The sequence below is a fragment of the Pholcus phalangioides genome, unplaced genomic scaffold, assembly GCF_987345545.1.
Source record: "Pholcus phalangioides strain wild (caught in Gottingen) unplaced genomic scaffold, Ppha-v1.0 ptg000022l_1, whole genome shotgun sequence".
In the NCBI taxonomy this organism is placed as follows: domain Eukaryota; kingdom Metazoa; phylum Arthropoda; class Arachnida; order Araneae; family Pholcidae; genus Pholcus; species Pholcus phalangioides.
The window spans coordinates 22,550,538-22,564,804 of NW_028301615.1; the positions used below are offsets into that span (position 1 = coordinate 22,550,538).

General features: G+C 39.3%; 1 protein-coding gene across 3 annotated transcripts in view; it reads left to right on the forward strand.

Moving 5' to 3' along the window:
• LOC149070009 (protein brain tumor-like) overlaps nucleotides 1-14,267 on the forward strand; it is a 74,426-nt gene that overhangs the window by 47,138 nt on the left and 13,021 nt on the right. The window contains exon 1 of one of the 3 annotated variants that reach the window (XM_089249244.1): nucleotides 11,256-11,462. The exons of 1 other annotated variant lie outside the window; for it this stretch is intronic. The gene's annotated coding sequence lies outside the window, so the exon portion shown is untranslated. Of the gene's footprint in view, nucleotides 1-11,255; nucleotides 11,463-11,483; nucleotides 11,509-14,267 lie in introns of those variants that run through there. One more of the 3 variants, XM_089249246.1, reaches the window with a different exon arrangement.

Genomic DNA, 14,267 nt, shown 5'->3' on the forward strand with positions numbered 1-14,267 from the left:
TCTTACTTCTCAAGTGCCAGCCCACTGGGTTCTTGTTGTTGTTTCGATTCCGGAACATGATGGACAATTGATAGGGCCGATGAAAAAAAAAAACAACTAATAATAAATAAAATTTATTTGAAGGGAAAAAATGTATTTCATGAATAATAAGGACAGTCAAGAGAATTACGACTTGGGTGTAAAAACTAGAGCGCAGAATAAATTAAATGTAGCAAGAGAGAAAAAAATAGTAAGATGAATACGATCATCGTGTGTGTGCTACTCAGAAGCCATAAATTTTAAGAGAAGTGAATAGATGGGATGTCGACATTATGAAACAACACTTTCATCTTTTTTTTTATACTCTTGGATAAAAAAAAAGAAAAGAGAATGTGAAGTATGTTTATATAGCGACGAGTCTGGGCTGCCCCAGACTTTACTTTCCAAAAATTAAATTGTAGAGGATTCTATTTAAGACGTACGTGTATTAGCTAAAATTTAGTGATACGTTGCAAAATTTTAAGGGAGACAAAATGGCGTAATAATTCGAAACATTTTCAGATGTAAGGAAACCTCGAGGAAAATAGAATGTTTCATCGTTTTATTCTTTGAGAGGGGTCTTTCTCACGCACATCCTCTTAGTTAGAACCCCTGGTATCATCATTCCACTGCCTCCAAGCAGTAGTCTCTCAACAGGGCCCTAAATATATCTATATTTTTTCATCATTACTGTAGAAATAAACAGATTTCCAATGAATCGGGCTGCTGCTGCTACTACTACTAAACCGTACATGCACCCCGTACACATTCCTCCACGGAAATTTGGTGATTCCGTGGAGAATCATCGGGATCGAGACCGATTGAATTTGGTCAAATTTTTATAGGCTGCTTTCTGATGACCAAAATTGACACATTCAATGAATAATTTCCTGGATCATTAAAGCATACGTAGGTAAGGACGTAGGAGGGCGTATGTCCCTCCTCAGTCACCCCCACTCCTTTTCTAAAGTGTATTAAAAGTTTCTAAAGTGTATGAAAGTTTAAAATATAAAATGCCTTTATTTGAAAAATATGAGAAAGTCATATTGCTTGAGTGCAACACTGCCAAATAAAGCGTTAAAAAATGCTACATTTTAAATCCAAAGTTTCTCTAGAGATTTCTGGTATCGCTCCCTCTCTGGGCGAAGTAGGAATTAGCCTCCGTCCTTCCCTGCGACTGTGGTAAAAGATCTTTGGTCATTCAGTGAATAGATATTTTACAAATTTTGGGGACTCGGACAATGTCCCACTTGCATTTTTTGATTCCTGCGTGATTTTCCCACAGGGCCGCATCTAAAAGGAGCAAGTGTGTTCGATGCCCCGGGTGCTGGACTTGTGGGGGCGCTGAATTCACCCTTCAACTGCTGCTCTTACATTGCACAGGGGCGCAAATGCGCGCACTTGCCCGGCTGCCGAAGTATCTAGTTGGGGCCCTGGTACTCTCTGTCCCGAATGTAATTAGAATGCTATCGGTCAGTTTCCCCGCAATGCGGGGACCATATGGAAGACAGATGGCAGCACCAACAAGAACACGGAACAAGCACAATTTTGAAAACATAAATACATCAAGGCCACACACATACTCAGAACGCATATTCCGCCTGTATCGATTCGTTAGAAATTCCACAGAGGAATGTGTACGAGGTGCATGCCATAAGCGAGTACAGGCTCTTCAAAACGTGTGGAGGGGGGGGGGCTAGCATTTACACCCCATCCTTTCGCCTTTTTCTATACTGCAATTTTTGTAGAATGAGCAGGTTGTCGATCCCCCTCCGTCCCCCTCCCTCTTCCCCGTAGCCGCCTATGGTGCATGTACGGTTAAGTAGCTAAGTAGCGTGGGGACCGGCTCGCATTTGCACCGTCAATTTCGGACCGGGGGGGGGGGCAGAGACTTGTTTTTAGGTGCGGCCATCCATCTTCCGAATTGGAAGATTGAGAAGCTGGCAATTCAGCGAAAATTTTTCTGCATGTCGTTTTGTACTCTGTGTCAGTTGTCGCACGATTTTTCATTCATTTATTTTGTTCTTCTTATGAAGTCCAGGACCGGCCTGTCATAAATACCATTTAAGGAAGAGATACGCATCCCATTTAATCCCTTCTCGTACAGGCTTTTAGCAACGCGAGAATCTGGATTTCAATTAGAACCATCGATGATAATTTTTTTAAGAAAACTAGTTTCCTTTGTTTGCATCTTAGAAAAAAAAGAAGAAAGGAAGAAAATAGTGGGGGCGGGAAACATCACGGTAGATAAGAGCGTACAGTATAGATTTCTTTTTCACCCTCTCCTACATGTTCGCTTTCTCTCTTATATATATATAGTATAAAAGGATGTATTGTTAGTTGTGCGGGGGGGGGGGGGTCAACAAACACAGGAGTATGGAAATAACAGGGAGGGGAAAAAACAACTTCTGTTCATAGGGTCACAATGAAGTTGAAGTTTCGCGATGATGAGAAAACAGGTAAAAAAACCAGGTAGAGCTGGAATGAATTTCTTTCATTTGTGTTTGGACGTGATCCATAGGCGGAGATAGACTAGGAAGTCTGGGGGGAACGATCATTATTACTGGGGGGGGGGCATGATGATGATGATGTCAATTCATATGTACGCATATATATTAGATCTGTCGACTCCACCTTCGACGCTGGGGGGGGATACCCCCCCCCCCGTATCTCTGTCGAAATATCTCACCTTCTTAAACGCTTCTTATTTCAGCACTGACAAGCCCACCTATTTTGTAAAGCTGATTTCTTAACGGAACCCTATACCCCTTACCCTGCACATTCTTAAAATCGGGAAAAAACGCCTGCTTTAAGAAAAACAGATACGACATTTTGAATGGTTCAGTGATTTCTACTGTGCTGCTTAAAGGGTTAAAAAATTAAATATGATGGTACAGTACACTCATTTCATCAATTTAGGAAACAATTTTTTTTTTTTCAAATTGCCAATTTCACTACCATCATCGGAACTGGTAATACGGCTTATAACTAGACACCGCATCAAGTACAATGTGCTCTTCTTCAACGGATGTGAATTAACCCCCTCATCCACATATTTCATTTATTACAGAATTTGAAAGCGTGAGAATAAAAAACAACATTGAGAGAGAAGGGGAAAAACACAAATAGAGTACATATGAGAAAGAATCCTTTTGTACACACACATCTCTTCCGAATCTGAGAGAAGCATTTAACCATGAAGGGGTTTTAAATGTCGTAGCCGTGGTGAACGAACTGCGGTAGCGAAACACACACACACACACACACACACACACATATACAATCTGTAATTTACCGACCGTTTACCTTTATTTCTCAATACATACATACAACAACGGAGAGAGAGAGAGAGAGCGACCGAGTGAGTGGTTTGAGGTCAGAAACATCCCGAGACAGGGTCAATGTCGGCCGAACTTCCACCACCAGTCGGGAAAGAAAAAGACGGCTTTGACTGCTTTTCCGTACTTCTCTCTTCTGAAATATTATTTTTTTATATGATCTTTTTTTTTTTTATAACAACGAGAGAAGGCATTCATTTTTCTTGTTTTTAAACAACTTTTATTCGCCAAAAAAGTAAACATTGCGTGTTTAGGGGTAGTTTTACTCATTTTTTGCTTCTTCTTTTCAAGTTTTTTATGACAGGTATTTTATATATATATATTATTTATTAAAATTTCTTTATAAGAAGTGAAATGAAGAAAATTTAAAATAAAATAACAAAATAAAATTATATTGCGGGCGTCTGCAACTTGTAAAATTTCCTCCTGTTGCTCATTGACCGTAGCGCACATTCACCCTTATAGGTTTGCAGCGTACGTATATTATGAGGTCGGAGAGGGATGTCCTTTTTCTAACATCCTTCTCTGTTTATAGATTTGGCCGTTACGCATCGCGAATTTCCTTCTTTTTTTTTTGCTTCTTTAAAGTTTTTATTCTTGGCCGTTTTATTTTATATTCAGGATATAACGCATCATTTGGTCGCCAAAAATATCGCGCCAATTAATTTTTTTTCTCCTATAAATTATATATATATATATACTCTTCCTATAATAATTTTTTTCTTTCTTTCAAAGTTTTCAGTGAAGACTTTCGTAATGCAGGGGTGGGCGAGCAAGTCCTGGACACATTCTAAAAATTTGATAACAAATCAACCAATCGACATAAAAAAAAAAAATGGTGTGGCTTTTGCAACAAAATACTTTATCATGGCCTGGAGCAGGCATTTTCAACCTGTTGCTCGGGAGCACTAACGCTGCTCCCCTGAAGCACCAAGAGTGCTCAAAGCTCGTGTGTTTGATGCCGTGTTCGCGAGCACTTGATCAACGTACCGAATGAACATCCTGCACAAATTGAATTCGAGGATTACAATTATCCTTATTTCAAGCATAAGTTTGCAAACTTGACGAAAGGATGCTTTACTTTGTTTGGTGTGTGTTGGCAGTACTCGCGACTAGAGAAAGGGGTATTTTTGATAAATTAAAAAAAAGAGAAAGTTCAAATTTCACTCACAGGTGGCGCTGTAACTCGAAAAACTCGACATAACACATAAAATGCAACACCAGTTTTGAATCCTGTTTGCAACATAGAAATGAATGATATACAGTGATATCTCTCACTTACACTACACACCCCTCTCACTAACACGTTTCTATCAGTTATAAGACGATTTCAGCGCTCCTCGTCAAAGATACAGATACAAATACAAATACAACGCCATAACAGGAAAGATGCCCAACGAGATGGCTGAGAAAAAAATTCCCATAACAAATATGGATGTCATACATTTCAAAAATACAGCAACCCAATTAAAAACACAATCACAAAAATTATAAACAATATACACGCATGATAAAATATTATACAATGGCCATAAAGAATATTATGATTGTCTTATTCTAAGTATGGATAGCTTCTCGATTTACCCCAACATGTTAAAAATGATACTATTCACTTACACCCTCTCTCACTAATGCGTCTTTTTTCCTTCTTACCTTGTACCAACGCATAAGTGAGAGATCACAGTATGTAGTATAATATTTTATATTGTTTATTTTTGTACTGCATACAGGAGTAAATTTTATGCGCCAAAAAAATAAATAAAAAATACCAGTTACTATATTTTTCATGTTTGTTCAGAACTGTGTGAAAACCATGAAAAAACAGTAACCAGTATTTTGGCACGTAAGATTTACACCGATTTGCAGCATGAAATAATCAGTTTATGGTATCACATGCAGCCAATTATTAATTTTCACGCTGCACACCGGTTCAAAATCAACAATCAATTTAGTTGAAAATAAAAATCAAATAGTTTTGGCTTTATTTGATAGATGGCAGCAGGGGTCCAAGCGCAATGATTCATTATTTCAATCAACGTTTATGCTCTTTTTTTTCTCCTATACGGGAAAGCAAACAAAATTTGAACTCATTCATCGATGTTAAAGGCCAAAAAAAATACCTTTCTGACACATTCAGATAGATCTTTTGAAGTAATTTTTGACAAAACTTTTTTGTTTGCATATCACTGCTTTGAAGTTAGCAAGAAAGCCAATTCAGCCAAAAAGGGACCCTTCAGCAAAATGTGTCGACGGAAGTGTAATGATGGCAGTTAAGGATGACGGAGAGAGTATAAGCTGTTAAAGTCTCATCTATGGCACCCCGATATACGAATGGAGGGTCAAGGTTCCTTTTTTTTACCAGTAGTTGGACATCCACTGTATACATGGCTTCAGCGTTGTATTTAAGATATAAAGCACTGGATATTAACTTCTGTTCGATTCCTCTATTTGGTTTATATATCAGCGGTTCCCCTAAACACTTTTAGTCGTGGACGCGCCCCCCCACTCCTGAAATCTTGGTGTCTGCCACGAATCCCCTCCCTGAAATATTGGTGTTTAGAAATGATAATAGCATAAATATTTATATTATAGCATATATAATAGCATAAATAAATATTTATTTATGCTATTATCATTTCTTTCAGCTTAGCATTCATTTTTTTAAATAATTCTACAATTGGGCAGTGGACTCTCGCCTCCCCCCCTCAATAAAGAGGAAGTGGGGCCCCTCGGGGTCCAGGCACCCCCAATTGAGAACCGCTGGTTCATATCAACGACGCAGCTCAACAGTTTCAAATAAACAGAAATTTCAAAATCATCTTCCTCAGCCCACTAATGGCTTTAAGATCGTTCTGGGGGGCGCTGTGAGATAACCAACATAGCCCGGGTTAATGGTAGTGGTATCTTACCAGGTGAATGTCGAGTCCCGAGTGAAACAAGGGTCCCTAAATTCTTGAAGAAATTTATTATAGACTTTTAGTTTTGTCATTTGGCTCAAGGGTGGCCCTGGTGAAGTTGATTAGAACTGCGATTCCAAAACTGTTGTACCGCCGTGATACACTAGGCCTGGAGCAGGGGTGCACAGTTTTTTTCAATCTGTCTGTAACCGCTGGTCCGCGGGAATTTCCCGCCTGTCCGCGAAATACTTCGCCAAATTTTTAAGGACCCCTTGGGGACTCTACGTACATCGTTTGGGAAACACTGTTTCAACACTGGTAATCTTTTACCCGACAGTGTTAAGGGTCTCTTGGTACATGAGATTGCCGCTGTGGTCGAGTGGTCATAGTATCAGACTCACATCGCAAGGACCCGGGTTCGCAGTCCACCGCCGACGCAATGGTGATCGGTTTGATTCGTTTTTTGTGGTTCCCAAAATCTAGGCGCGAATTCGAGTTGATCTCTCCGTTAAAAAAACTCGCCACAGAGAGCAATAGGCATACAACGACACAAATATTCAATCATTACACTTCATTGGAAATTTGAAATGTAGATGGCAGCACTAAAAAAAAATTCATACAATGATATTATATATAGTATACGCACTCAGACTGTCAGGTACACTCACACTTACAGCACAACTCAATCAGTAGTAAATTACCCATTGCGATAGACCGGAGTTGTGCTCGGTTTGAAAGAAAACAAAAGAGAAAGGTGAATGAGGTTGGGGGCGGGGGAGTTGGCTGTGATGCCTCTGCAAGCAGTTTACATCAGTTGTGTAAAACTTCTAGGAGCCCCAACTGCATTTTTCATTGAGCCCGAGCCCCCCCCCCCCATTATTTCACGGGGGGGGGGGAGCAAACGAAAGTAAAAAGCTGGGAGTCAAGTAAACATATTGTTATTCAAATTTCGATCCTGTGTCCCAAGTTCAAAAAGAATTCCCCACAAAAAAGGTTTCTACTCTGGGACCCCTCTTCAAGATGGTTGTCGACCCTTGAATATCGTGCACCCCCAGCACTGAATATTTTTTTCGTTTCTTAGTCCCTGCATATGAGGGTCAACAAACAATTCAAGGTTTAGGGACGACAACAATCCCAAAAAACTGACATAAATTAATTCTGAAGTGAACCCTGCTTATAACGTTTTTCAAACAACCGTCTTAAGCGGGGAAAACGTTCTAAGTAAGAACGTTTTAAGCAGGACCCACATGTTTTTTTTTACGTGCGGGATGTATTATTGTGGTTTACCCCCCCCCCCCCCTCATAACAAGTCTCACCAGTATATAATAATAACTATATGGTTTTTTTCTCTATGAAAAACCTGTGGCAAATTTTCAGTTCCGAATTTCTGAAGACTTTTATCAATTCTTAAATATTTCTTTGATTGATTCTGAATTTTCATATGCAGTCGAATCCCGTTATAACGGACTACAAGAGACCAGAAAATCACTTCGTTATGTCGAAATGTCATTATAGAGGAATTGCAGGTTTTTGCATTGTTCTTATGTAAACTTATCTGGGGGATTAAAATAGTGTTCATTAAAACGATATCTTCGCTATAACGACATTCGTTAGAACGGGATTCGTCTGTATATGAATTCTCGATTTCTTTTCTTTCATCGATTCTAAATCTTCATGGGATTCTAAATTTTTTCTTTCTTTTATAAATTCTGAATGTTCATAAAAATTCTGGAATTATTTTTTGCTTCAGAAATTGTGAAATTTTTTTTTCATTCATCAATTATGAATATCCATAAACTTTTGAATTTTTTTTCTTTTATGTGAATTCTGAATTTCTTTTCTTCCATCGATTTTCAATATCCATACGAATGCTGTATTTTTCCTTTTTCTTTCTTGAATTCGGACTATTCACGAATTATGATTTTTTTTCTTTCGTCAACTCTGGGTGTTCATAAATCCTGAAATTTTTTTTTCTTTCCATCAGTTTTGAATATCCATTTACAAATTCTGAATTTATTTTCATGAGTTCTGAATTTATTTTTTTCATGAATTCTGAATTTATTTTTCTCATGAATTCTGAATTTATTTATTTCACGAATTCTGAATTTTTTTTTCATGAATTCTGAATTTTTTTTCTTTCATGAATTCTGAATTATTTTCTTTCATGAATTTTCTATACCCACACATTTTTTTCTTTCATCAATGCTGAACATCCATAATCTCCGAATTTTTTTTCTTCTATGTGAATGCTGAATTTTTCCTTTTTCTTTCATGAAAATTCAGACTATTCACGAATTATGATTTTTTTTTCTTTCGACAAATCTGGGTGTTCATAAATTCTGAAAATTTTTTTTTCCTTTCCATCAGTTTTGAATATCCATTTACAAATTCTGAATTTATTTTTTTCATGAAATCTGAATTTTTTTTTTCTTTCCTGAATTCTGAATTTTTTTCTTTCATCAATCCTGAAATTCATATGAATTGTCTTTTTTTTTCTTTCATCAATTTTGAATATTCAATGAATTCTGAATTTCTTTCATGAATTTGGAATATTCAATGAATTCTGAATTTCTTTCATGAATTTGGAATATTCACAAATTACGAATCATTTCTTTTCCGTCGACTCTGAATATTCATAAATCCTGAAAAAGTTTTTTCTTTCCATGAATTCTGAATATCCTTGAACAAATTCTGAGTGTTTTTTTCCTTTCACGAATTCTGATTGTCCATATTTTTTTTTCTTTTCAACATCTCTCAAAATTCTGAATTTTTTTTTAAATCAATTCCGAATACACATGAATCCTGAATTTTTTCCCATCGATTCAGAATGTTCTTAAATTCTGAATTGTTTTTTCTCTGATAAATTCTTTTGAAGATCGATAAATTCTGAATTTTTATGAATTCTGTGTTATTATTTCTAAATGTTCATTCATTCTAATGTCAATTCTGAGCGGGCGTGGTAGCCCAGGTCGATAAGATACTCCCCAAAGGATGTTCAGAGGTGTCGCGAGTTCGATACCCGGTTCGCCCTTGTCACAAACTTTCCTGACACGGGGATACAACAATGACATGACCATGGCCCCCACAGGGGTGGAGCTGACAGGGCTCGGGGCCTGGGACGATTCTCATAATTTTTTGGTTTTTCTCGCTATAAATTAATCATAAGGGGTGGCCTCGTGAAAGTCTGTTCAGGGTGCCCGCAAAAGATCTCAACCTGGGGGCCCTGCTCCAAGATGTGGGGGACATGACCACAGAAAATATTGCTACCGCAGGGAGTCCCCAATTAGCGCACCAACCTCTCGATGAGTATAAAAAAAAAAAAGCTGCCATTCGGATTCGGCAATAAATTGTAGGTCCGGGTCTAATCAGCTCTCGTCTGTAGAAAATTAACGTGGGGCGACAAAAATGATCAAATTAATTCTGAGCATTCATGAATTCTGAAATTATTGCTGCTTTAATTTTTATATGCCCCCCGAAGTGAATGCATAGTTTAAAAAAAGCAAAAAAGTGATATAGATCATTTCAACTCCCCCACCCCCCCGGGCTGGAGCCATGTCTGCTCAACCTTTGTGGGCAGGGTCGTCTTAAGAGCAATATGGGCCCCCGGGCCAAGTGGTTTTTCTGAGGCCTTAGCAGGTAAACTATAGAAAATTTCAATCAAATCTCATTTTTGTGAGGCCTCTCTTCTCTTGAGGCCCCCGGGCCGTGACCGGGTAGTCCCATGCATTAAGACGGCACTGTTTGGGGGGGGGGCCCATGATCATTATCACAAGGCATTGTAATCTCTGGAAGAAGAAGAAGAAGTATGACCTCATCCGTGAATGGGGTGAGGTCATGTATTTAAACGGTGGCCTGAGCCCTCTTGGCTGTCTCAAAAACATCATGCCCCCCCCCCCTTCCCGGGAAAAGTTTTGTTTTGGGGTCTTTCCTATAGTTCTAATTCCTATTACCTACAAATTTAAATTTTTACTCTAGATACGCCAGATCTGACTATTTCGGAGACCCCCCCCCCCATGCATCCGAGGTCCCAAAGTTATCGGAAATATTGGGAGGGTTCAAAAATACTGGGAAAGCGTGGGTGGGTGGGTGGATCGTCTTAAGGGCATCATGAGTCGCCGGGACAAGGGACTTTTCTGAGGTTCTTACCCGACGAACTCTCGAAAATTTCATCCAGTTTTAACTTTTGCGAGATCCCCGGGCCGTGCTCAGGTAGATCCACGCGTTAAGACTGCACGGCATCAAACCCGATAATTCTATAGGTATTATGGCAATTGTGGCAAATTTCTATGGGGCTCAGGGAACCCCCCCCTAGGCCAGACTTTTCAAGCCACCCCCATAAAGAATTTTTAGAGGGGGAAAAAATGATTATAGAATCGTCCCGGGATCGGTATCAGCTGCACTCAAGGCTGCAACTGGATGCTTCGTCAGCCGGGGTAAGCGCGCATTTCGGCGCCCCCCCCCCCTGTAATGTTTAAGGAGAGGTGAAAGGGTGAAACTTCCCCACACCCTGGTTCGACACGCGGAGCACCATACTACTCACCCCTTACTGGGGGGAGGGCATGGCTCATGGTCCAGATACACGTTTACGGTTGTGCAAGGGCCCCCCCCCCCAAGCAGGCCGTCTTAAGAGCATCCTGCCCCCCGAGGGTTAATGATTTTTCTGAGGCCCCTCCCCACTAGCGAAACATGTTTACCTTCGAAAATTTTGAATCAGATCTCATTTTCATGAAGGGCCCCCCTCTGCACCTGAAGACCCCCCCCCCCCAGGGCCGTGCACTGGTGGGCCCATGCGTTATGACGGCCCTGCGTATCAATACAGTACAAAGATCGCGCATACAGTATATACGATCAAAATTGAAAGTGCAATAAAATATCGCCAAGCATGGGTGAGGTTTTTTTTTTGGTGTCTTTAACGTCAGACGTTGGCGACGCGAGTTCCGCGCGATACAGAGGAGGGTTGCCATAAAGCGAGGCAGAGCTTCTCCGCGCCGTTCGTTCATCTCTCTCTCTACATGTCAAACAAAGGCCTATCACCGCGTCGTCGTCTTACCCCCCCCCCCTCCTCCCCACACTACCACATCCGCGAGAGCAGCAGCAGCGGCGGCGGCATCATATCGTTGTGTGTTGTGCTGAAGAAGAGACCGCCTTTTTGCGCGTTGCTTCGGGGGAAAAAAAAAATATGACTGAAATTTCTTCGGATGAAACCTTGGTAAGAAAAGCATAATTACTATTCAACTCTCCCGAATATTTACGAAGTAAGTGTACCGCGGTACAAAAAATATATATATTTTTGTTTCTTACCTCGGGCATGCGGTGTTTTGCCACTTGATTGACAATATGGCGTTGGTCTTAGGACCTCATGCATGTCTTGGTGGGGGCCAAATGCGTAGTAGTTGACGGCTTATTTTTGTCCGTCCAGTCGTCTGGAAATGAAAACTTGTCTTCCCATGAATTTGTCATCCTTGCATTTTATGGTTTAGTTGCTGATTGGGGCGTCTTGTGTGAGCTGGACGCCGTGAAATAATTGTTGTCTTTGCGCCACCCTCGACCAAATGACGCATGGGTTCCCACAAAAGCCTTTGTTTTGCCCGCGATGTGTGTGTGTGTGTATGCCCTGTTCCGTTGACCGGTGCTTTTTTTTTCTCGTGACCTCAGTATCTAACGGGTGTCTCACTCATATTTTTCGGATGTAGCTGCAGTTGTTTAGGCTTATCGTGTTATGGTCATTGCTATTTATTACGTAAGCGGCTTTTTGCCGCTGTTGTGCGTCACTTTTTATACTGGCTCTAGCTTTCAGTAATTTTTCCTTATACTGAGTATCGTCATTATATTCTCGATTTTAATCTCAATCTCTAGATCTTGTTTCTATATAATTAGATAATTTTTGTATAGTATATTTTATATATCCATGATTTACTGGGAGCATTAAGTGGATATAGCGAACATGTTTCACTCCGAATTCTTCATTCGTCTGAAAAAAAAACAAAACTTGTCTTTTCATGAATTTGGCATCCTTGTATGTACTGGTTTAGATGCTGATTGCAGTGTTTTGTGTTAGCTGGACGCTACTAAATAACTGGTCTTTGTGCCACCCTCGTTCAAATGCCACAACAGTTCCCACAAAAGCCTTTGCTTTCCCAAAGATGTGTTGTTTTTTCCCACGACCTCACTATTTAATGAATGTCGCACTCATGTTTTTGATGTATCTGTAGTTTAGGCTTATCGTGTGATGGTCATTGTTTATTAGCGGCTTTTTCACCATGGTAAGTGTTGCTGTTATACATCACTTTTTATACTGGCTCGAGGTTTCGGTTATTTTTCTTGAACTACAGTAGAATACCGTTTTAACAATGCTGTTATAGCAAAAATCTCGTTTTAACAAACATTTTTAATAACCCAGGTAAGTTTACATAGGAACGATATGGAGTACTACAGTAGAATACCGTTTTAACAATGCTGTTATAGCAAAAATCTCGTTTTAACAAACATTTTTAATAACCCAGGTAAGTTTACATAGGAACGATATGGAGTACTACAGTAGAATACCGTTTTAACAATGCTGTTATAGCAAAAATCTCGTTTTAACAAACATTTTTAATAACCCAGGTAAGTTTACATAGGAACGATATGGAAAAACCTGGAATTACGTTTAAATAGTGAGATTTGTCTGGTGTCTTGGGGTTTGCTACAACAGGATTTGACTGTATATTTAGTCTGTGATTATCATGGGCAGAGATACGGGGGGGGGGGGGCAGGCGTCAAAGAAGGAGTCTACTGATCTGATGTATATATGAATTGACATCGTGCCCCCAAACTTTCAAGCCTATTTCCGCTTTTGGCGATTATATTCGAAATCTGTCTTTTGATTTTGTTTCCATATGTATCTTCATTAGATATTTTCAACATTTAATTGTATAGCACAACGTACAGTGAAACTGCAGGCTTTTGAAAATACATTAAAAATGGTATGTATATATACAAATATATATATACATACATTGAGTACATGTGCTTTGTCTCCCCCCGGCCCCGGAAAAAGTTGAAATGACTGTGCTGGAACTCATTTGTCTGAAAAAAAAACTTGTCATAATTTCATGACTATTACCCTTGTGTATTGTGGTTTAGTTGTTTATTACAGTGTCTTGTGTGTGCTGGACGCTAGGAAATGAATGTAGTCTTTGTGCCCTATTACTAAACCACATGTGCATCTCATCCACGTTTCTCTGCGGAACCTCTAATGAATTGGGTGCCTGCTGGAATGTGCATGTATGTGTTGCGAACCAAATGAAAAGTTTTTCTGTGTAATGCTTGTTTTTCTGAGTGAAATGTAATGATTAATTGTTTTGTTTGGGAAAGGTCTGTTCTTCTCTGGCGAGACTTTCACATCTCTAAGTTGGGAACCACGTAAAACCACAATGGAGCTCAAACCTGGGTCCACTGCGATGTCTCATGTTTTGTTGAGTGTTTTTTCCCCCTTGACCCCCAGTATGTAATGGATGTCTCATATTTTTTTAATGTATCTGCAGTTGTTTAGGCTTATCATGTGATGGTTATTGTTTATTATGCAAGCAGCTTCTTTTTTGCCATGGTAAGTGTTGCTGTTGTGCGTCACTTTTTCATATTGGCTCAAGCTTTCAGTAATTCTTGTACTAAGTATAGTATTCAGTCATGAATATATTTGGCACTTTAATCTCTATAGATCCTGTTTCTATATTTTTCATTAGATAACATTCTTAACATTTAATTGTTGTATAGCACAACATATCATGAAACCTTGCTACAATGATATTCAATGTAATAAGTCCCTTGACAATGAAATTTTTCCATGTTCCACAGAGTATCGTTAACAGCAAGCTTTCATTAAATAATATACTGTGAGCATTCAGTTGATAGCTAACATGTTTTACACCTAATTCATTCATTGTAACCAATGATAGAACTCATTAAGGTGAAAATTGTGTTTAATTACCTTTATGGACACCCACACCTTGTTACAACACTAGCGCATCCCAAA